The 22,623-nt window shown below is 37.4% G+C and overlaps 1 pseudogene across 1 annotated transcript; it reads right to left on the minus strand.

The window, feature by feature from the left end:
• Positions 1–4,059: 4,059 nt before the first annotated feature.
• LOC311180056 (DDB1- and CUL4-associated factor 13-like) lies at positions 4,060–6,144 on the minus strand (annotated as a pseudogene). Its single transcript has 4 exons — positions 6,066–6,144; positions 5,589–6,014; positions 4,739–5,164; positions 4,060–4,439 (listed from the first exon to the last, which is right to left on the minus strand). The product of its transcript is annotated as a DDB1- and CUL4-associated factor 13-like (transcript).
• Positions 6,145–22,623: the final 16,479 nt, after the last annotated feature.

The following is a 22,623-nucleotide window of genomic DNA, read 5'->3' on the forward strand; positions in this document are numbered from 1 at the left end:
TGGCATAGTATCTGGCACACAATAGGCACTTTCCAAATGTTTATCAAATAAAACAGAGGATTACTGAGTGATAAAAAGGAAACAAATTAATTCAAACATAAAGGATTAGAGGTAATTTCACTAAGAAGTGTTATAAAATCCCTCATAATGGAGATGAAAATATGGCTGGTTCTGCCTGAGAGAATAATAAACAAATATAGGAAGTCATGAATTTTATGGAAAGTCTGAACACAGAGTAAGGTAATTACTGAGGTATAGTTATTTAAAAAGCAGTGATTCACATTGTAGAGAAACTTAAAAGTTACAATGAACCACATCTTGATCCAGTCATCTATTTTTGGGCATTTGGGTTGTTTCCATAGCTTAGCTATTGCAAATAGTGCTGCTATAAACATAGGGGTGTAGGTGCCCCTTTGAAGTAATGTTTCTGTGTCCTTTGGGTAAATACCTAGAAGTGGAATTGCTGGATCATATGGAAGTTCCATCTTTAGCAGGTTGAGGAATCTCCTCACAGCTTTAATAGATGACTGGATCAAGAAGATGTGGTAAATATGCACAATGGAATATTACTCAGCAATCAAAAAATAAAAACTCATGCAATTTGCAGCAACATGGAGGGAGCCGGAAGGGATCATACTCAGCGAAATAAGCCAGAAAGAAACAGAAAAATACCAGATGGTATCTCTCATAGCAGGAATTTAGAAAATCTAAATAAGGGACCAGGAAAAAAAAGACTAATTATAATAAAGTAAAAATCAACAAGCAACAAGCAACTATAAACCAGAGACACACTATGAGGGGGGAGGTGGAGGGAGTAGGATCAAAACAAGGGGAGGTGGGAATTGTACACGGACTATAACCAACATGAAAATGCATACATTGTCAAAAATGAAAAATGATGTAAAAATATATGAAATTAAAATAATAATAAATAGGGCCTCTCCTGGTGGTGCAGCGGTTGAGCGCTGGGCTGCGAAGCTGCCCGCAGCCTCTGCAGCACCGGTTCTATCCCCTCGCCGGTGCGAGTGCCCCACATGACACGCAGACCTCTCCTGCTGTTCCCTCAGCAGTGTACTTCGGTCCTTCTGCCTGTTCTGCTCCCCACTCTGGCTCTGGTGAATCCTCTCACCCTCCCGTGCTTCTGACTGTACCCAGTGCTTGTATAAATAAAGAAAGAAATCTTTAAAAAATAAAAAAACAAACCAGTTTGCACTCCCACCAAAAAAAAAAATAATAATAATAAATAAATATAAAAAAGAAAGAAAGTTATAATGAAGCATTTTGAACTTTACTCCATAAGTCAATATTACTGAGCTGTGTTTCATATATTTAAGATAACTGGTGTTCCACAAAAGATGCATTGTAACTACATGAATTTGGAGTATATTGTTTTTACATGCTCCTCTTTAAGATCAATGCAGACACAAAGGCCTAATGACTTTTGGAGTACTACTAACTAATCCACTTACCAACCATCTACACATATAAATCTGTTTACCTTTGGTTAATTCAACTGATTCTCAAGCTTACTTGACCTATGGAATCGTTTTCTCAAGGACCATTTCCTAACTGTGGACTGAATGTTCTGCTGAGTCCAATTTATGACAGGTCTCTTGAATATGTGGTCATTTGAATCTTTGCAAGATTGCCCTATTTTGTCTGTTCTGTCTAATGACAAGTTCATAAACACTGGGATTAATCCAGAGACCTAAATTCTAGTTTAGTTTTAGAACTAATTCAAGCTATTTACTCAACTTCCATGAACATTTCTTTTGAATTTTAAATGAAGGGATTGAATGAGACCATCTTTTGTTTCTATGATACTGTGTTCTATTCCCTTGGGAATCCTAGACTTCAGCTCAGCAAGAAAAATGTCCTTGAGATCCAAGGACAAGATGACCTCAGATACGGGATGATGTTGCAATTTCCACAGGGACCAGTTTCCAGACTTTTGCACTTTTTTTTCTGTCTGAACACATATTTATATATTGACATGTAACAATCAAATCTGCCTTCCTTCCTGACCTTATCTCCCTGGAGAAGCAGGTGGGATTCTTTGGTATTGACTTAGTCATAACATTTTACCAATAAGTTTGGAACAAAACTAATAAGGTCAAAATTCTTTTCTAGATGACGAAGATTTTCCATATTGCAATCCAATTTTTGGAAACATTGAGATTGTTCAATCCTGATTATTATGATTAATACATAAATATGAGTGTGTCAAATAACACTGTAAGAAATACACTGGATAGTTTGGGTAGTTGTTTAAAACATGACTAATTTAAATTATTTAAAGTGAGCAATTGGGCTTAATAATAATATAGTTAGAGGATACAACATAGTACAAGAGTCCTTGATTTTAAATAGATAATTATTTAAATAGATAATTATTCCCTTTTTTCCACAATGATGAGAAAAAGGATATTTTATTATCTTGTCTTGACCGTACATTATATTATTTATAAAGCTATATAAATGTAGGCAGATGATGTTTATAGTTTCAAAAAGACAATTTTTTAAATTTTTCACTTCCTTTTATTTTAGATAACTTTTTTAATATAAATTTTATTTTTATATTCCCCACACAATTACAACCCCTTTATTTTGACCCCAATCCCTCCCCTCCCCGCCCCACACCTCCCATAGAGTGTCTCTGGTTCATAGTTGTTTGTTGATTTTGATTTTCACTTTCTTATAGTTATTCATTTTCCTGGTCCCTTATTTAAGTTTTCTAGATTCCTGCTATGAGTGAGACCATCCGGTATTTTTCTTTTTCTCTCTGGCTTATTTCACTGAGCATGATCCCTTCCAGCGCCATCCATGTTGCTGCAAATTGCATGTGTTTTTCTTTTTTGAATGCTGAGTAATATTCCATGATGTATATATACCACATCTTTTTGATCCAGTCATCTATTTTTGGGCATTTGAGTTGTTTCCAAAGCTTAGCTATTGTAAACAGTGCTGCTATAAACATAGGGGTGCAGGTGCTCCTTGGAATTGATGTTTCTGTGTCCTTTGGGTAAATACCTAGGAGTGGAATTGCTGGATCATATGGAAGCTCCATGTTTAGTAGGTCAAGAAATCTCCACACAGCTCTCCATAGTGGTTGGACCAGTTTGCACTCCCACCAACAGTGCAGGAGTGTTCCTTTTTCTCCACAACCTTGCCTACATTTGTTGTTTCTAGTTTTTTTTTTTAATATGTGCCATTCTCACTGGTGTAAGATGGTATCTCATGGTAGTTTTGATTTGCATTTCCCTGATTACAAGTGATGTTGAACATTTTTCCATATGCCTATTGGCCATTTGCATTTCCTCTTCAGAGAAGTTTCTTTTTAGCTCTTCTGCCCATTTTTTGACAGGATTATTTTCTTTGTTGTTGTTGAGTCTTATCAGCTCTTTGTAGATTTTTGTGATCAGTCCTTTATCCTTAGTGTTGTGTGCCAAAATGTTCTCCCAGTCGGTGGGGTTTCTCTTTGTTTTTGTTATTGTCTCTTTTGCTGTGCAGAAGTTCTTTAATTTGATGTAGTCCCAGATGTTGATCTTTGCCTTCACTATCACTGCTTTGGGTGATGTGTCTCAAAAAGGCAATTTTAAAGCACAGAAAATAAATTCAGTTGAAAAAGTGCTGACATAATTCTTCTCTACATGTACTACAGAATTATAGGAAGAATCATCACAGTAATTATGCTGTTGTATTAAAGATAGCAAAAGAAATGCTTGCTCTTTAATATAAATTCAAATGTATAGTATCTAAAATAATAGATCACAGTGAAAGCATGTCTGTAATTTTTAATAGCAAAAATTAAAATAGTTTGAAAATTCTGAATTTTTCAACGAAGTAAGAAAGCAGATAAAAGGCAAAATGTTGCATAGTCTTATAAAGTGGGCCACTTTTAAGGGTAATTTTTTTGATTGCAAAACTGAGCAATGATAAGCTCATAGCTCTACACAGATAATTGAAATGTGTGTTATACCAGAGCTAGTACTTTTATTTACAGAATTCGCTTATCAAAGATGAATAATTATACGTCAGGATTCGAAGGACTACCAACTATTATTTCACAACTGCCACTATGTTTCTTCTTCTCTGACACAGTTGACACAGGTCCAGGCTTGCTGTTCAAGACCATTCACTTCCTTTTGTTCATGAGCTGCTTTCCTGACCTGCTGTTCTTATATCTCACTGAAGATAGATTTTGGTAAATGGTGCTGATGAGCTAAATGTTTTATGTAAGGATGATGTTGAAATTTCTCCTTAAAAAAAAAAAAAAGAAATTTCTCCTTCAACTTCTGGTTGTAATTTTGGACTGCTTTTTCTCATGATGTAAGCTCACCTAATTCTTCATCAGCACTAGCTTTCTGCAGATGTGTACTCATTTAATCAGCTCCACTAAAAATATACTAGCAGCTAGGGGTCCATTTTACACAGATAACATGTTGCATTCTTTTTTATTGTTTGTTTGTTTTTTTAAAGATTTATTTATTTATGCATACAAGAGCTGGGGTACAGGGCAGAGATGTGGGGGGTGCGAGGATTGACCAGACAGAACGGGGAGCAGAACAGGCACACTGACTGAAATACACTGCTGAGGGGAGCAGCGGGTGAGACAGGAGAGGTCTGCCTTGCCATGTGGGTTTCTCTCTGGCTGGTCGGGGATCAAACTCGTTCTGCAGAGGCTTCAGATTGCTTCATAGTGTGGTGCTTAACCCCTTGCGTCACCAGGGAGGTCAACATGTTGCATTCTTTTTGTGTGTTAGACTTCCCTGGTTGGACCTTTGTCCACAGAAAGATTCAAATATGTTTATCAAAAATAGCAGAAACAAAGTCCTTCCTAATGGAGAGTAAGTCATGTCAAGCACTGCAAATACATGAGCCATATGCACTGCAACTTGAGTGTCCAGTGCATAAATATCAAAAGGATATAATCTTCATTAGCTGCAGTAAAGATTGAAAGCTCCATAGGATTCCCAAAAGAATGTGTTCATTATCATATCCAAGATAACCTTTTTCAGAGGAGTAGCTTGACTCATAACGTAGTACTATATTCCTGTTAGAAGCAAAACTACCCAACAGAAATGTCTCAATTGGGGTAAATTTAACACTACATATACTGACAAATCCCCAAGCCATGGATTTGTTCTTTGTTTATCCCAAATGTCTATATAGGGGCAGGATGGTCACTGAGCAGGTTTTTTATGATTCAGCAAATCAGATGGGTAAAGGAGGCCTCCTGTAGCCCTCGGTGGCTTTCTCAGGCTTTTACTGAGCTTTACATATATTGCAGCAACCAGGTACATGGCAGCCAGGGCTGCCTTCTTCTGCCTTCTGGCATGTCTTCACTCTGGGCTTCTCTCTCTCTCTCTTCTGGCTTTCTTTCTCCCCTTCTCTCTCCTGCCTCTCTCCTGCTTCTTTCTCCTGCCTCTGCTTCTGCTTCTGCTTCTCTTGATGTCTATCCCAATACTCCTCCCATGGCCCACAGAAGTAACCAAGTCAGCTTACAATGTAGCAACTGCAGGTACCCCATCAAGCAGGGCAATCCTAATGGTGGGAGGCCAGAAAAGCCTGAAAACTGTTTGCCCTACAGTCTACTTCTTGTCCACGTGTGGCAAACTGCTTCTTTCCAATGACGATCACTTCCTGCATACATGGTCTTCCCTAATATTATATACATTGGATCTTCCTCTTCTCCACAGCTTGGTCCATCCATATGCCCTCACTTCATAGTTGTGTCATCACCAATGGTAAATAAAGAAGTCCCACAAAAGCAAGTGCATATAACTTGTGCAAAACCTTTGTATGCTTGCATTGTATGGATACAATTTTGTTTACTCAAATTCCAAATTCTAATCTCTCCATCACATGCCCCAGAAAGGACAGTAGTTGGGCTCTTGGGCTGTTTTCCAAGCAATTGACTCCATTTTAGTGACCATCCAGGGAAGTGAGAAATAGTTTTGCAAATACCCATTACTGTTTGGTCACATTTAAAGCTTTTATATTCTTGTGGAGGCCTAAAAAGGATGTCAGGTAGGATCATGATTTCTTGAAACTCTCTGTCTAACTTGGCATTCCCCGACATACTTGTCCGGGTTCCAGCTCAGCGTCTTCACCTTCATCTTGGCTGCTATTTCTCCCTGACATTTATTCTCTTATTTTTTACCCAGAAATTAGGAAAACTGTGAATTTTGTATTTATATATGAAAGTAAGTAATATTTCCACCAATAAAAATTCAAACTGGATGGAAGAGTGACAGCATCATTTTGATATCATCCCACCAGCTACCTATTTTCTCTTTCCAAATAAAACCAGTGCTTAGTTTTTCCATAGATAAAAATATATTATACTTGCATATACTAACAAATACTCTTTCTCAAATACCACCATTTTTTCCAAACCTTTGTCAATGTGAATATTGACACGAAAATGTAGAATTAAAAACATTCAAGTGTGGTGTACATCTCAGAATCATCCTGAGCTCTGATCCATGTGTTATGACTTGCAAGCAGCCTCATATCCAGGGTGTCATGTTAATATCTTTAGTAGTATTATGGGTGCTATGACATGGACATGGAGGAGCCTGGGAAGGTTAGACCAATTTACCTTCTCCAAATCCAGCTGATTTTCAGTTATTTCTCTATTCACTTGGCTATGTCTTTAAGCTTTCCTACTGCCTTTCTCACGTATATGCCTTTGTCCACTAATACAGTCCTGCTTTGTCTCCTGCAGGAAGTCTGCCTTGAGTCCCCATCTCTCATCCTATCAATTCCATGTGCTTTTTCTCTATGCTATAGTTGCAGATGAACCCATTTTATCACATTGTCTTGTCACCATCTTTTTTTTTTTTACATCTTTTTTTTTCACCATCTCTTATCCCCAATAGACTGACAGACTTAGAGCATGAATTATGTTTTTCATAGTCAAATTTTGTAAACTCAAGACCTGATGAATACATGGTTACTCATTAAATAGTTGGTGATTAAATGAACAGGAATAGAAAACATTAACAATGTAGGACCTCCCTGGTGGCACAAGGGGTTAAGCACAGCACTGTGAAGCTATCTGCAGCTGCTGCAGCACAGGTTCGATCCCTGGCTGGCCAGGGAACTACCCACATGGCGCAGCAGACCTCTCCTGTCTCACCCTTTCTTCCCCTCAGCAGTGTATTTCACTCAGTATGCCTGTTCTGCTCCTCACTCTATCTTTGGTGAATCCTCTCACCCCTCACACCTCTGGCCTGTACCCCAGTTCTTGTATGCATAAATAAATAAATCTTTAAAAAAAGTAAAAAAAAATGAATAAATGGATTCCAAAATTAATAAGATTTGCATGAACCAAGACCTGCTTGTTAATCACATGTGCACACACAAAACTGAACAGTGTAGCCTAGTGGTTACCAGTTTAGGCAGCACAATCAGATTCTTCACATCCCTGCACCTATGCTCACTCACTGTGGGTCTTTGGACAGTGTATTTAACCAGCATAGGCCTCTGTTTTTCAAATATAACATAGGGATAATAATAGGAATAAGTTTATATATATATATATATGGTATTTAAAATAGTGGAAATACATGTTCACAATTTATTTATTGAATAATGATAGGTATTTGGAATCCAGTATAAGTTATCTCAGATAATTTAACACAAATAATAAGAGATTAATTTATAAATAAATAATAACACTTAAATCTGTCCCTTCATGTTTCAATGAAAGTCATAGCTCACTCATTTACTCATGGCAATAATCTGATTTATCCTTGACTCATTTGTAACTTATGTGCTGCCTATCCAATCTGTCAACCAGATGTGATGATTCCATCTCCTAAATAGCTCACACTCTGCTCACAACTCTCCAAACCACCTGCAGATACCCTATTCAAGGCCATGCTGTCTTCTCTAGACTACTTGAGGAGCCCTGAATCTTTATTTTTTTTTTCAGTAATTTCTTCTGGCAGTTCGTTCCAGTTTTATTAAGATGTAATTGACACAGAACACTATAAGTTTAAGGTGTTAACTTGACTTCCAGATATTGTGAAACAAATACCACAATTAGTTTAAATACCACAATCAGTTTAACATCTATCATCTGATATAAATAAAAACAATGCTTTCTCCTTATGATGACAACACTTATGATCTGCTCTCTTGACAGCTTTCATATATACACACAACAGTGTTAACCACAGTCATCATGTTGCTGCAAATATATTTTTAAATTTAATTTTAATTAAACAAATTTGACATGTAACATTGTATAAATTTAATTTATATACCACTTTATTTTGTTGTCTTTATACATTATGATTGCTATATATTTATCACATTGCATATATTCATTATTGACAGATCTCTGAGGAAGTTTCTGTTTTTTCATTCTTTACAAGTTGTACTCTTAAACACCATCACTGTTATTCCCCCAAATGCCCATTCCTTGGAAAGCACCAGTTTACTATTTTCACAGGCTTGACCTTTTTAGATTCCACATATAAATGACACCATATGAATATTTGTTTTTCTCTGATGTATTGTGCTTAGCCTAATGTGCTCAAGGTCCATTCATGTTGTTTCAAATGGCAAGATGTTCTTCATTCCTGTGGCTAAATATTCCATTGTATGTATATATCATTCATACATCTATCATCTTTCCATCTATCCATCCATCTATCCATCCATCTATCCATCCATTCATCCATCCATCCACCTATCTATCTACTTATCAGCGATCTAATTTTTTAATCCATTCATCCATATTGATGGACATTTGGGTGGTTTCTGTGTCTTGCCTACCGTGACTAATGCTGGAATGAATACAGGAGTGCATATATATCTTGTTGAAACTGGTTTTAATTTCCTTTAGATATGTATCCAGAAGTTCAGTTATTGGATTGTATGGTAGGCTATTTTTTTAAAAAAGAAATTTTATTTATTTTTGCATAGAAGAACTGGGGTGTAGGCCATAGGTACAGGGGATGAGAGGATTCACCAGAAATAGAGTGGGGAGAAGAACAGGTGGATTGACTGAAATACACTGCTGAGGGTAGCAGCGGGAGAGACAGGAGAGGTCTGCTGCACCATATATGGGTTAACTCCTTGGCTGGGGTTGGAACTTAGGCTGTTACTGTGATAGTGCTGAGACTTAACCCCTAGGCCACCACAGAGGCCTTAGATCTACTTTTTGATTAAAAAAACTTTATTGAGGGCCTCCCCTGGTGGCGTAGCGATTGAGCACTGGGCTGTGAAGCTGCCCACAGCCTCTGCAGCGCCGGTTCAATCCCCGGCCACAGGTGAGGGTCCCACATGGCGTGACAGACCTCTTCTGCCGCGCCCACTGCTCCTCTCAGCAGTGTATTTCGTCACTCTGCCTGTTTGGTTCTCTGCTCTGGCTCTCGTGAATCCTCTCACCCTCCTGAGCTTCTGACTGTACCCAGCGCTTGTATAAATAAATAAATAAATTTTAAAAAATAAATAAAAAACTTTATTGAAATAACACTGATTTATAACATATAGATTCTAGACATACAGCATTATAAATCAACATCTGTACATACTACATTGCGATTTCCACCTAAAATCTAATTCCCGCCCTTCATCATACAATTGACACCTATTCAATTTATTTACCACCCTTCTATTTTGCTCTTATAGTCTAAGAGTTTGCTCATTAGTTTCGTTTCTTTATCTTCCATGAGAGTGAAATCATGCAGGTTTTGCCTTTCTCCATCTGACTTATTTAACTTACCATAATACCATCTAGGTCCACTGACATTGCTGCAAATAGTTGAGTAGTCATCTATTGAGTGTATTTACCACATCTTCTTTATCCACTCATCTGTCAATGGACACAGATTGTTTCCATATCTTGGCTACTCTAAATAATGCTGCGATAAACATGCGGATGTTCTTTGAATTTTAAACTAGTCTCTTCTTATTCTTCAGATAAATATCAAGAAGCAGAACAAATATATCATATGGAACTTTTATTGTTAACTTTTTGTGGCACTTTCATTTGCCTTCCATAACAGCTACACTGATTTTCATTCTCACCAGCTGTGTATTGGGTTCCCTTCTGTATACATCCTCTCCAACATTTTCTTTGTCTTGCCTTTTGGATAGCAGGTGCTCCCACAGATGTGAGGTGATATTTCATTGTGGTTCTGATTTGAATTTCTTTCTTTAATAATATATAATAAACAGATACCTGTTGACAATCTGTATATCTTCTTGGAAAAGTTTCTATTCAAATCCTTGGCCCATTTTTTTAATTGGGTGTTTGTGTTTTTATTGTTGAGTTGGATGAGCTTTTTATATGTATTGGCATTTTGATGATGGTTTCTATCATACAATTTTATTTTATTTTATTTTTTAAAAATTTATTTATTTATGCATACAAGAACTGGGGTACAGGTCAGAGGTGCGGGGGCAGGAGTGGTGAGGGGATTCACCAGAGACAGAGTGGTTAATAGAACAGTGGATTGACTGAAATACACTGCTGAAGGGAGCAGCAGGAGAGACAGAAGAGGTCTGCTGCTCCATGTGGGTTAGCTGCCTGGCCAGCCAGGGATAGAACGCGTGACATGCTGCAGTGGCTGCAGATGGTTTCATAGTGCTACGACATAATCCTTTGCACAACCAGGGAGCCCCACTATCATACAATTTCAAAATGATTTAAGTCCATTTATTTATTTTTGTTTTTGTTTCCCTTGCCATGCAAATCCCCAAAGACATCCCCAAAGGCTGCTGATGAGCTAATTGTCCATGTTGTCTCCTTTGTATTTTATGGTTTCATGGCTTCCATTCAAGTTTTTGAAACATTTTGAATTAATTTTTGTATACAGTGTGTTGTGAAACCACTCTAGGCCAGGTGGTTAGAAATAAATATAATGAGAAGTATGGAAGACTTCTATTTGAGTATGGTACAATTTATGTAAGAAAAACTAAAAATAAGCAAATAAAAACAATGTTGATGGAAAGTAATATTTATTGTGCTAAACATTTTAATTGATTTGGAATTGCCCTGTAAAACCAAAATTTTGAGATAGTCTTGTAGAAATTGAAAAAAACTTACTTTGAAGGTAATCTGGAATAATAATGCTGAAGATTAGTTAAGGGAAGTTGCAAAACAATGATGGGAACAAGATTCCCTCATCCAGATTATCTAGCCAGGAGTCAAAATACACAACACAACTGAAATAATTTAAACTGCATGACACTGAGTAAGAAGTGAAAAAAAGATTCATAGTAAGCCATACGAATATGGGAGTATAAGTATTTGATAAATGTAGCATTTTAAACCAGAGGGCCATACTGGACACTACTTCCTGGCAATTGAATGATAAACCAATGCAGTCTTATATAAAAGCCAATAGTGCTCAAATTCTCTTGTCTTCAATGACACCATGTTGTTAGCCTGAAGAAGGCTGCAGGGGGAGCATTTACACTACAGAAATTGACAAATTTTCAGAGATTTACTTCAATGCTTCCCACAGCCCCCACCTTTATCCCCATGACCCAATTAAGTATTTATTAACACACTGCTGTATATACCCTTTGAATAAGCAATTCTTATAACAATGCATCCTATACAAATTCTCCCCCATGTTGGATCAGTTCAGTTGAAAGTAAAAGAATGCCCAAACCAAATGAAATTACATTACACAGACATTTGTTATTTCACACAATAGGGAATAAGAAACCAGACATGAGTTGATTGACTGGTCAGTGTTGTCATCAATGACTCTGGATTTTTCCATTGCTCTGCCTTGTTCATGGGATTTTCTTCAGCTGAAGGCTTTTTGTATTCTTATTATGAAAGGACTGCCTGGTATTAGAGAGAGATAAACCTCCGTCTTGATCACAGAACCTAAGTTTTCCCTTTGGTATGATAGTGTCATCTCAGGTTCTATGTCGTTCTGGGAAATAGTCACCTATGGCTCAACTCATAGCACTTGCTTGGATCTGGTGATTTGGTGGACTGTTGAATTAAGGCAGATTCTTCTAGACCCATATATATATGAGACCCATATATATGAGAAAGAAATAAACTGCAACACAATAAAAATGATAGTGCAGGCCACACTAATTAAACACCCATTTGTGCATGAGTGTGTGCAAGCGGCTGTCTGTGTGTGAAAGGGTGGGAGAGATCAAAAAACGGCATCACAGTTCAGTCAAGACCACCCAGTGACTGTGTGGTCTTAGGCAAATTATTTCACTTCTCTGACTCTGTGTCTTCATCTGTAAGATGAGAATAATAGTGTGTACTTCCTAGGACTGGTGTGAGGGTTAAATTGGAGAACATATATAGAGTCTGTTGAATAGTACTCAGTGGATATAAATGCTATGTAGAACAAAGTTGTGTCTGTTTTCTTTTCATGTAATTCTATATAAATTTTAAATTCAAAGATTTCTTCTTTTTATAAAGTGAAAATTAGCATTCCAAGCAAGAAGAGAGAGGTAGCAATGGCACCAAGCTTTGTTATGTTCCGAGTATGCGCAAGAGCTTAGTTGGTTCCCAGCATATTACCTGTGGGCTGAATACATGTGGGAAAGGGAAGGGGGTGTGTGCCAGCAATCACTCTCTTACCTAACAGTTTCTTTCAGGATAGTATTAAAGGAAAAGCTTATGCTTTTCTTGTAAAACAAAAAAAAAATGTAAAGGTGCCTTTCTTTTGAAATGTGATCATGTTCTTCATAAAAGAATATTGTGGGAATTTTTCTTATCTTAATTTATTTATTGCCTTGAAAAAACTATTTTTCTTGCTATAGAGAATCCAACACAATTTGATAAAATGTTACAGCACTAATTTTTTAAAAATTGCATGCAGTTTAAGTGTAGTACAAAATAATCTATCACTTTCTACCACCTAATATGCAACATTTTATGAATCCTGTGGGTGAATGTTTTTCCTTTAACTTTTATTTCTTATTTTTCCCAGCACTCCCTATATACTTCTTCAATCATTTCTTCTATCCCCTCCCTCTTAACTGCAAAACCTTGCCCCATTTATCAGTGACTATACTTTTTACAAGTATTTTATTTTATTGAATCGCCCACTATGTAAGTGTCTAGTATTTGGTTTTATCATTCTGAATGACTTTATTGCAAATAATTTCCTTGATCTCTTTCTATTTTACTTTAAATGGCAACATTTTGTCTTTACTTATGGCTATTGGCGTATATATTTCCATTATTTGCATATAAATATTTTCATTTTGTGATATTGAGTGTAGATATGATTTTATAGATTAGTTTTTAAACTTAACAACATACCATAAGCACATATTTATACATCCCATATGATTCTTAAAACTGCAATATTGCAATGCTGCATTCCCTGTTCTATGGATTGGAGGGGGATACAGAAGTTCTCCAGGTTTAATTAAAGAAGGCTCTTCTTGCCTGCACCATGGACAAGAAAGTTTGTGAATTCTGCTGAAATATTTCCAAGGTATCAGGAGACACCATGACACTAGTGTGTGCTTATGGGTGTTTTGTTTTGTTTTTCTCACTCAGTTAAATAAGAAATCGAGTCCAGGGTTGAGTTTAAGGCATTCATTGCTTGGTGGGCAGCCAGCCTCCTCCGTCTTTGGAAGTGGTCTCGCCTTGGGGAGTACAGAGGGGCCCTGTGCACAGCTCAGAGGGAGGGTCGGTGGGCGGCAGTGCCGCTCCCTCTGGCTGTGCTCTGTGCCAAGTCCGTTGTGCACTCATTGAGCTGAACAAGGGCCATGGTGCAGCTGCTAATGATGCTGTGTTAAAAGTGAAGGAGGACACCATAGTGATGGCAGGTGGTTGCCAGAGAACCTGGGGTGACATCCCCTGAAAGGACAGGAAAGTGACACTGACAAGTTCCTGCTCAAATAGCCATCAGAGAGAAGACAAGGTGTATTATGATCAATATAAAAAGAGAGAGAAAATGCAAATCAATCGTCATGGGGTGACTAAACAAATTGCATTAAACCAACAAATAATTACTATTTCCAGTATTTTCAGCTCACTCTTCAGGGAAAACCAAGAAAGAAAGCTGAGTGCAGAGTGGGGTTTGATGCAAAAGTTGGCAAAGCTTTGTGTTTTTCCAACAATCTGTAACCCATTTGTAAAGTGTATATAAAATAATGTTTACCTTAAATGAAGTGTGGAGAAAATTAATGGAAAAATCAAGCGTTCAGTGCTGGGAGCATAGTGAACTAACTAGTCCTCACTCCTTAGGGAAATAAGAACAAGTTAATTAAGAAATTGAAACATTTCCTGAGTAATAATTTGGTAATTGGTGTTAATAATTGTGACTCAAAAATTGTAACTGCTGAAGTGCCTTATGAATTATCAGAGAAAACCTGATTTCTGTTTGCACTGTTTTTTTTTTTTTTCCCCCCTCAGGATATTTTTTTTTTTAATAAATTTTATTGTTATATTCCCCATACAATTGCAACCCCCCCATTCTGACCCCAATCCCTCCCCTCCGGCCCCCCTAAAAGTGTCTCTGGTTCATAGTTTTTTGTTGATTTTGATTTTCACTTTCTTATAGTTATTCATTTTCCTGGTCCCTTATTTACGTTTTCTAGATTCCTGCTATGAGTGAGACCATCCGGTATTTTTCTTTTTCTTTTTGGCTTATTTCGCTGAGCATGATCCCTTCCAGCGCCATCCATGTTGCTGCAAATTGCATGTGTTTATCTTTTTTGAATGCTGAGTAATATTCCATGGTATATATGTACCACATCTTCTTGATCCAGTCATCTATTTTTGGGCATTTGGGTTGTTTCCAAAGCTTAGCTATTGTAAACAGTGCTGCTATAAACATAGGGGTGCAGGTGTTCTTTGGAATTGATGTTTCTGTGTCCTTTGGGTAAATACCTAGGAGTGGAATTGCTGGATCATATGGAAGCTCTATGTTTAGTAGGTCCAGAAATCTCCACACAGCTCTCCACAGTGGTTGGACCAGTTTGCACTCCCACCAACAGTGCAGAAGAGTTCCTTTTTCTCCACACCCTCGCCAACATTTGTTGTTGCTAGTTTTTTTAATATGTGCCATTCTCACTGGTGTAAGATGGTATCTCATGGTAGTTTTGATTTGCATTTCCCTGATGACAAGTGATGTTGAACATTTTTTCATATGTCTGTTGGCCATTTGCATTTCCTCTTCAGAGAAGTTTCTTTTTAGCTCTTCTGCCCATTTTTTGACTGGATTATTTTCTTTGCTGTTGTTGAGTCTGATCAGCTCTTTGCAGATTTTTGTGATCAGTCCTTTATCATTAGTGTTGTGTGCAAAAATGTTCTCCCAGTTGGTGGGGTTTCTCTTTGTTTTTGTTATTGTCTCTTTTGCTGTGCAAAAGCTCTTTAATTTGATGTAGTCCCAGCTGTTTATCTTTGCCTTCACTATCACTGCTTTGGGTGATGTGTCTGTAAAGATGTCTTTGATGTGTTTGCACTGTTTTGATGTTAAGTTTAGTTCGCTATTTTTGAAAGTCATAGTTGCAATATACATCAGATCACAAATATTTTATTATCTGAAAATTAAGCTAACTAGCCTTCACTATCCTTTTCAGAATAAATGACTATAATTAATTTGAATGTGATAGTTACATCCTTTTGTTCCAGTTATTTCTAATTTCAAAAGATTTGTATGCTTAGTGGAAAATTTGGGAAGCAGTTGAAACTATAAAAATGCAGAAGAGCTTCCTTGCCCCTCCCTGGCCTGGTTCCACAGGCCTGGGATTCCCACTTTATTTCTGTTCCTTTTCTCCTTAATAAATTTTTTTTCCTCAAAATATCGGATGGATTCACTTATAGCAGGAATATAGGGGAACCAAATAAGACATCAGTGTAAAACAATAATAACAGTACAAAGCACAACAAAGCAAAAAACAGACAATTCTAAATCAGAGACAAACTGCTGGGGAGGAGGCCGCAGAGGGAGCAGAGGGAGGGAGGGAGGAGCACAGGGGACTGAGGTGATGGTGCACGGGTGCATTGGTGAAGGAAACTCTATGGGGACTACGCCTGAGGGGGTGGGGGGAAGCAAATATTGTTTAAAAATGAACAACGATGTAAAAAAATAAATAAAATTTATTTTTCTCTAAACAAAACAAAAAAATGCCAAGGAAAACTATCTCTAGCTCCACACCCATCAAACCAATATTAATACCTGGAATTGTTTTCAAGAGTTACCCTATGTATTTTTGTTTCTGTTGACTCCCAATAGCAGTGTCGGGGGTGGAGGGCCCGCGTTGTTCAATAGCTCCTGTTATTCTCATTTCTTTAATCTTTGCACCTAACCACTTGAAATCATCTTATCTTTTATTGAAATTTTTTTTACAATTAAGCAGTTTATATCTTTCAAAAGTTTACTGTTCATAATTTATTTTATGTTGTGGTTTGCTGGTTTATGACCTCTGAAAAGATGACTTTATTATGTGAAGTACATAGGTTAGTAATTCAGAGCAACTCATCCATTAAAAGCAACTGGAAAATAAGGCCAATATCTAGTACAGAATTAGTTATCTAATGATTCAGTGAGTCACTGAGAGGAGTGGGGTTGTCTAGGACCCTGAAATTTAGGGACGTTACAAAAGGGGAAAAATGAAGAGGCAGTGCTGTTATTTTAGCAGGCTCAAGGTGACCAAGGATTCCACACCCACCTAGAGGAGGGATGAATCTAGTGAACCCCCATCACTTTTACCTGGGGCCCCAAAAAGCTGCTTTCAGATTGAGAACTAAAAGTGAGCTAGACTTACCAGGGATAGCAACTCAGAGAGAATCACTTCAGTTATTAATGCTGGATTAAGGTCATCAAGTACCAATGTCTCCAGCCATCTTGCCAAAGCAAATGTAAATCATCCCAAGTCTATTCTTATTCCTATACAATTGTCCAATTATTATTATTTTTTAAAATGATTTCTTTATTTATTTATACAAGCACTGGGTACAGTCAGAAGTGTGGGAGGGTGAGAGAATTCACCAGAGCCAGAGAGGGGAACAGAACAAGCAGACTGACTGAAATACATTGCTGAGGGGAGCAGCGGGTACGGCAGGAGAGGTCTGTTGCGCCACGTGGGCCCCTCTCCGAAGGCCAGGGATTGAACCGGCATTGCAGAGGCTGCTGGCAGCTTTGCAGCCCAGTGCTCAACCACTGAGCCACCAGGGGAGGCCCTGCAATTGTCCAATTATAATGTCTGTATCAGATACTTTCATAACACTGAAGTGTTGCCAGGCCCATCTCTCACTCAAACTATGATCAGAGCAGTCAGTCCATGGGACTTTGTGCAGGTATAACCTGATTATTTCACCTGGCATTACCAGATCCCTGGCTTTCTGCCCAGGCTTCTTTGCTGCTCTGGCATGTGGTATCCAGCTACTTGGCACTCACCAAGCACAACCCAGAATTGTAGTGGGCTAATGTATGAGCCTCCATTGAACATGCATGATGAAAGAGATGGACACCCACCCTGTTCCACTTCCATTCCTTGGAATTTATGAAATGCTTTTCATAAAGCTGATGAGCAGAACTCCCCCTCAGCTGCTGACCTGACACAGTTCCTTGATTGTCCTTTCTTCTTTTTCATTTCACTCTCCTAGCCCTCATTTCTATTTCCTGGGATCACTTTCCAAGTAAAGCACCAGTATGTAAACTTTAGTCTCATACCCTGCTTTGGGGGAAGCCCAAAGCCCATATAATTGGTATCAAAAGAAAACTTAGCAAACAGTCCCTCAGGATGGGATTTCACAATGATTGTTCACTGGTCGGATGGAAATCAGGACACCATTATTTCCTGTGAATGAGTTGGGGATTGCTCCTCATATATACCAACATAACAATACTACCCTCTATGGAAAACTGGATTTTGGTACAATTGGAAAAGGAAGCATTGGCCTATGTACCTGTAGAAGCATTGGAATGATATGGAAAAAAATGGAATTTTCCAGATTTGGCTTTTGTTAGTTGTTTTGAGCACCTTGAAAACAATGAAATGACATGCTTACATCAGCTATTAATTCTAAGCACTCTGAATTTAAAGAGTCTCTAAAGTGATGTTTTTACAACCCTGTTTTCATTTGGCACAAGGGCCAGCATTTAACTGCCAAGGTCATAGAGCTGCAAAGGACAATAGAGGAACATCTACCTTTCACAGTCACTACAGTACAGGTCCTGATAGGAAAATAAGCACCCTGAGACTGGTATGGGAACATGTGCATGAACCTAATCCCTGAGGTTCCCCTGAACTAACTGGACAAAAAATAACAGCCTCTTTTCTAGAGAAGCACAGATTGCCTTTGCTTTCAGACTCTGTGAAGACCTCACCTGAGAGATGAAACAAACTGACATTTGTCCTCTATTGATCCATCCCCACTGTACTTCACTGATTAATTACAAGATTCATCACAGTCTAAGCAGGAAAATTCAGACCCTTCCCAGGGAGGAAATGACTTGTACACAAAAATATATTTTCTGTGAGTTACATAAACTGACTATCCCTGGGAGAACATATATTGAAGGGGATCTTTTATTTTTAAAGATTTATTTTATTTATACAAGAACCGGAGTACAGGCCAGATGCACGGGAGGGTGAGAGGGTTCACTAGAGACAGAGCGGGGAACAGAACAGGCGGATTGACTGAAATACACTGCTGAGGGGAGCAGCGGGCCAGACAGGAGTGGTCTGCTCGCCATGTGGGTTGCTCCAAGGCTGGTGGGGATCGAACCGACAGTGAAGAGACTGCGAACAGCTTCACAGCTCTGTGCTCATCCACCTGCGCCACCAGGGAGGACCTTGGAGGGGATCTTGAGAGAAAAAAGTCAATGGGAATAGAGACTCAATGGGGAATAGTCACTTGTATGAGAGCCCTGATCATCACTTGATTCAACAACCTTCCATGGCAATGGAGGCAATCCTAATACATTGCTGGAACAGATCCTCAAAGTTTGGGTATGTCAAATGAGATGGAGTTGCTGCACAGCCCCAGTGCATATGGAATATGGGCAGGATCAAAAGATTCAGGAAGGTGGAAATGATAAAATGTTAAAGTAATTAAGACTAGAGGACATAGGAATTATTGAGGCTTCCCATGAGTACCCTAAGGATGTTCATGCCACTAAGGTAGTAAGGAATATCTTATAAAGGGGAGGCAACAACCTATTGGGAAATTTCTATTATGACTGTTATCTGGACCAGATGAAAGAACATTGTCTTTCCAAGTTAAAGTTCACTTTCTTCAGATAAATTTTCAGAAATTCAATAGCTGGATCACATGGTATATGTGATTTTAATTTTTGAGACACCTCCCTAGCGGCCATAATAAGTTACATTCCCACTAACAGTGACCAGCATTCCTTTTCTCCACATCCTCAATGGTACATGTTATTTCTTGTCTTTTTGATAATTCTAACATATATGATGTACTAGCTCATTGTGGTTTTAATTTTCATTTCCCTAATGATTTGTGATTTTGAATACCGTTTTGTGTACCTGTTAGCCATTTTTGTATTCTTTGGAAAAATCCCTATTCAGGTCCTTTGCCCTAATTTTTAATTGAATTCCTTGTTTTTTTCCTCACTATTGAGCTATGAGTTCTTTACAAATTTTGTGGATTAGCTGCTGACAAGATACTATAATTTCAAATATTTTCTCCCACTTGGTAGGTTGCCTTTTCATTTTATTAGTAATTTCCTTTGTTGTACAAAGCTTTTTAGTTTCATGTTATTCATTTGCTTACTTTTACTTTTGGTGTCAAATTCAAAAAAATTCATCACCAAGACTGATGTCTAGGAAATCATTGACTATGTTTTCCTCCAGGAATTTTATGGTTTCACTTCATGGTTCAAATCTTTAATCTATTTTGAGTTGACTTTTTTGTATGGTGTAAGAGAGTGGTGTAAGAGAGAGAACACATCCTTTTGCATGTGTTCTGCTTTCCCAGAGCCATTTATTGATGAGACAGTTCTTTCCCCATTATTGTAAATTAATTGATCATGTATGCATGCATTTATTTCTGGGCTTTCCATTTTATTCTGTAAAGCTATGAGTCTGCTTTTATACCAATATCATATTGTTTTGATTGCTTTGTAGTGCAACTTGAAACCAGGAAGTGTGAGGCCTCCAGCTTTGTTATTCTTTCTCAGGATGGATTTGCTTATTCAGGGTCTTTTGTGGTTCTATACTAATCTTAGGATTTTTTATTCTACTCATCTGAAAATGCCAATGGCATTTTTATAAGGACTTACTTACTTTTATAGGGACTTGATTTAGTTGGTATGGCCATTTTAACAATTTTAATTCTTCCAATCCATAAACATGGAAATTTCTTAAATTTCTCCTATTGGTATTTTATAGTTTTCAATGTATAAGTTTTTCACCTACTTGGTTAAATTCATTTTGAGGTATATTACTGGGATTACACCAAACTAAAAAGCTTCTCTACAGTAAAAAAATACATTAACCAAAACAAAGAGACACCCCACTGATTGGGAAAAAATCTTTGTACTCCATACAACTGATAAGGGACTGATCACAAAGATGTACAAAGAACTCACATGACTCAACAAAAACAAAGTGAACAATGCAGACAAGAAATGGGCAGAACTTAAAAAACACTTTCCCAAAGAGGAAATGCAAATGGCCAACAGGCATATGAAAAATGTTCAACATCTCTTATAATCAAGGAAATGCAAATCAAAATCACAATGAGATATCACCTTACACCAGTTAGAATGGCACATATCAAAAAACTAGCAAAAACAAATCCTGGCGAAGATGTGGTGAAAAAAAGAAGTCTCCTACATTGCTGGTGGGAATGCAGACTGGTCCAACCACTGTGGAAAGCTGTCTGGAGGTTCCTCAGTCCACTGAAAATGGAGCTACCATATGCCCCAGCAATTCCACCCCTAGGGATCTACCCAAAGACACAAAAACAAAAATAAAATAAAATAAAATATTACCAATATTTAAAAAAAAATATTTGAGGCCAAATTTGCAGTTTTCTCAATTGAGCAGTCTATTTTTTTTATTGAATACATTCGCTATCAGGAATAAAGTATGATATCAAATTTTAAATTGGGAAATTGACTTGCAAAAGCATATTTTATCATTAGTACTGATGATTAAGGGATGGGACAGGCAGTCATAATGCTGGCAAAAGAAGTGTCTGCAAAATAAATAACCTTCAAACTCTAGGAGGATGTCCACTTCTAACTCTAGACAGTCATACTAACATCACTGTGTAAACTAATAATGGGTCAGATAATTTATCCAGTCCCTTTTTCCAGATTAGAAGACTGATTTGGACTTCTAGCTCTTTTTTTTCTTTTTTATTGTGATTTTCTTTGTCTCCTTTGACTTTGATTAGTTAATGAATTTTTCCCTTGCACTAGAAGTCAAGCTCAACCACAGAGCATTATATTTATCTTTTCTGTTTCTAAACACATCACACCATAACACAGTTGAGAAGTTCAAGTGGTTATGTGTCAGGCTCTTTTCTCCATGGCATGAACTATAGACACCTACTTCACTTCTCCAGCCTCTGTGATACAGCTCTTGCTTCCAGATCTCATAACAAAGATTTTATTGCCAGGTAATTTTTCACCTTTGTAGATTAGAACAAGCAAGAGGTACCTAACACAAGGTACAATTGGAAGAACCATTTTATGCCCCTAATAAACTACCCTCTTCATATGATTATTACTTAAGAGTAAACCTCTTTAAGTGAATAGTATTCAAATATATGATCACAGATTTTTATGTTAATAAGTATTGTGAAGGGTAAAAACACAAAGCCACTACAAAAAAAAAAAAAAAGAATACCTGTACCCCTATGTTTATCGAAGCACTATTTATAATAGGTAAAAACTGGAAACAAACCAAATGCCCAAAAAGATGACTGAATCAAGAAAATGTGGTATAGATACACAATGGAATGCTATTCAGCAATCCAAAAAGATAAACTAATGTCATATGCAGCAACATGGATAGAGCTAGAAGGAATTATGCTCAGTAAAATAAGTTAGAAGGAAAAAGAAAAATATCACATGGTTTCACTTTTAGGAGGAATATAGGGGAACCAAACAACACATCAGGGGAAAAAATAATAGCAGTGCAAACACAACAGAACAAATAAAAAACAGACAATTACAAACCAGAGACATCATGTAAGGGAGGAGGAGGGAGAGGGATCAGAGGGAGGGAGGAAGGAGCACAGGTGATGGTGCACGGGTGCATTGGTGACGGAAATTTTATGGGGACTACAACTGAGGGGGGAATAAAGCAAACAATGTTTAAAAATTAACAATGATGTAAAATATATATAAATAAAAAAATTTAAAAAATCATCTCGAGGTATATTATTCTTTTTGATGCAATTCTAAAAATGATTGCTTTCTTAATTTCTCTTTCTGACATTTTGTGTATAGAAACACAACTGATTTTTTATATGATTTCATAGGCTGCAACTTTATTGAATTCATTTATTATTTCTTATGGTGTTTTGGTGGCCTCTCTAGGGTCATACTATCTGCATATATAACATGGACCTTTCTTCTTTTTCTTGCCAAATTGTTCTGACTGGGGTTTCCAATTCATGTTGACTAAATGTGGTGTAAGTGGGCATCTTTGTCTTGTAGCTGATCTCTGAGG

Source organism: Talpa europaea (genome assembly GCF_964194135.1).
Source record: "Talpa europaea genome assembly, chromosome: 11".
Classification (NCBI taxonomy): Eukaryota; Metazoa; Chordata; class Mammalia; order Eulipotyphla; family Talpidae; genus Talpa; species Talpa europaea.